We start from the raw sequence: 2,312 nt of genomic DNA, 5'->3' as shown, positions 1-2,312 counted from the left end.
AGGGTGTAGCTTTTCACTTGTGACCCTCCATAGAGTAGGGAGACAGACCCTACTTTGGATGCCCATTTGTCACTTTGGACTCCTCTTGCATCATTTTTCATTTGAAGAAAGGGTTCTTCAGTTTGAAAAACAAAAGGAAACAGAACAAAAAACCAGAACCTCTATATTAGTACAAGGAAGAATCTGAATCAGACTGAAATCCATTAATTAAATAAATAATCCCATGCCTGCTACAATATATTTGAAGTGATGCTAGTTAGATATTGGCAAAGCATATTTTCTGCTTTTCATCAGCCTTCTGTTGAGTAAGGGAATAGAGTTTTAATCAGGAAATTATATTATAGTTCTATAAAATTGGTGCAGATAGTGCTCAGAGGACTGAAAGAAGATTTCTCAAAGGGGGTAGTATTTGACCTAAGAGGAAGAATGGGGTAAGATTGTATTTGAATATGTTGTAAAACAACATATGATGCATTTTCACAGATATCTGTGAAAATGCATTTGGGATCAGATTGTGGAAAGGCTACAAGATCTAACTTTAGAGCTTTTACTTTGTTCTTGCTCTGTTGAGAGCCAGGAATGATTGATGATGGATAGGAGGAGGGAAGTCAAAAAGGTAGACTGCTAAGGTGTTGTTATAGTTGTCTGTGGATGGTGGTAGTGGGATGGAAGGGAAAGAACATATTTGAGGAAGGTTTTAAAAGAACAATGTAAAAAATGGGTCATCTTACTGGAAATGGGGAATAAAAGGGAGGAGTCACAAGTATACGGGGTCAAGTCCAGATGATGAATAGTATTACCATGAAAAGAATGAAAGGAGCTGGTAAGAAAGGATGCGCTGCTTATTTGGTTTTTTTTTAATCAAGGCAAATTAAATTTAAAGTGAAACTGTGAGAATAGATAGTTCCCTGAGCAAGATTATGTAGAAAAAAGCTAAAAAGATCAAAAGATCATGGACAGAACCTTGAAATTTTTTTTTAACAGTAGAAAAATTACAGAAAGGTAAGAAAACCAGGTTATTGCAGTATTTTGAAACTTAAGATAGAAAAAGTTTCCAGCAGTAATATGTGCGATGAACAGAAAGACTGAGGACCAAAACGGGTCTTTGACTTTAGCAGTTAGTAGGTCATGGTGTTACAGAAGAAGTGTTCAAACATAAATAATAGTAACAGGTAGTAGCTATTAGTGCTTATAATGTGCCTGGGCTGATTCTCTGTGTTTTACGTGTTTTAACTTACTTCTTAACTTTATAAGGCAAGAAATATTTTTATTCCCATTTTACAGGTAAGGAACAGTGAGCTACACAGGTGTTTGAGTAACTTTCCCACTGCTGGGAAATAGCTAGTGGCATTTAAACTGAGGAAGTCTGGCTCCAGCACCCTCTTGCTTTAGCCACCACACTGCAGAAAAATTCCACTTTTGTTCCCCACCAGTAGTCAATGAGTGTCCAATTCACCTAACTCTTCCTGATAGTGACTTAACCTTTTCAGTCTTTGCCTTTTTATAGGTGAATGATGGTACTACTTTTTACAAAAAACAGTGAATAAAATTGAACATTTTTTCCCTATGTGTTTTTTGGCTAATTGTGTTTCTTCTTATTCTTCTGTGAGTGGCTTAGAGGAATTGTCTTATTGATTATATGAATGCTTTATAAAGTAAGGCTAGTAACACAGTTTGATTACCTTCTAATTTGTGCTTGACATTAATAAATATTAAATTATATAATCTATTATTTGTTTCCTTTATGATTTCTTTCTGCCTTTGGTATCATATCAGATGGTTATGTTTTTTACATTCAGTCTTTAATTGGTCTGGAACTCATTTCGTTGTAAGGTGGAGATAGAGATCCATCCTTTTTTAAAATCCTGATAGCTAGTTGTATCAGCTCCATTTATTGAAAAATTGATTCCTTCCCATTTGATTCGAGATGTTCCCTCATTATAGCATAAATTCTTATATTTGGAGTCTTACTGGATTTTTGCCTTGGTTTCTTTGTCTTTTGAGGCTTTTATGATACATTTTTATCTCATTGAGAAAATTCTTTCATCCCTCCTCCCCTAAAATGTACTAGATGTTCCCAAACATTAATTAATTTTTCCAGATGAGCTATAGAATGTGTCTGTTGAATCTTGTCCTACACCAAGTTGTGTTCCTCTGAGATGTAGTGAAAAATACCATTTGTGTAATACTGTGTTTCCATGCTTGTCTTGATTTTTTTCAAATCTTTATGCTCCCTTAATATAATTTCAGAAGTTATGTACAGATTCTGTGCATTTAAAACTTTTAAAAATAAGTTTATTCATTCATTTATT

General features: G+C 34.3%; 1 protein-coding gene across 6 annotated transcripts in view; it reads left to right on the top strand.

The window, feature by feature from the left end:
* The window catches only part of PDS5B (PDS5 cohesin associated factor B), a 196,625-nt gene that overhangs the window by 120,508 nt on the left and 73,805 nt on the right, over positions 1 to 2,312 (top strand). The window lies entirely within an intron of this gene.

The sequence above is a fragment of the Neophocaena asiaeorientalis genome, unplaced genomic scaffold, assembly GCF_003031525.2.
Source record: "Neophocaena asiaeorientalis asiaeorientalis breed wild unplaced genomic scaffold, Neophocaena_asiaeorientalis_V1.1 scaffold59, whole genome shotgun sequence".
Taxonomy (NCBI): domain Eukaryota; kingdom Metazoa; phylum Chordata; class Mammalia; order Artiodactyla; family Phocoenidae; genus Neophocaena; species Neophocaena asiaeorientalis.
The sequence above is the reverse complement of the archived record's forward strand: the minus strand, read 5'-3'. Positions and strand labels throughout refer to the sequence as shown.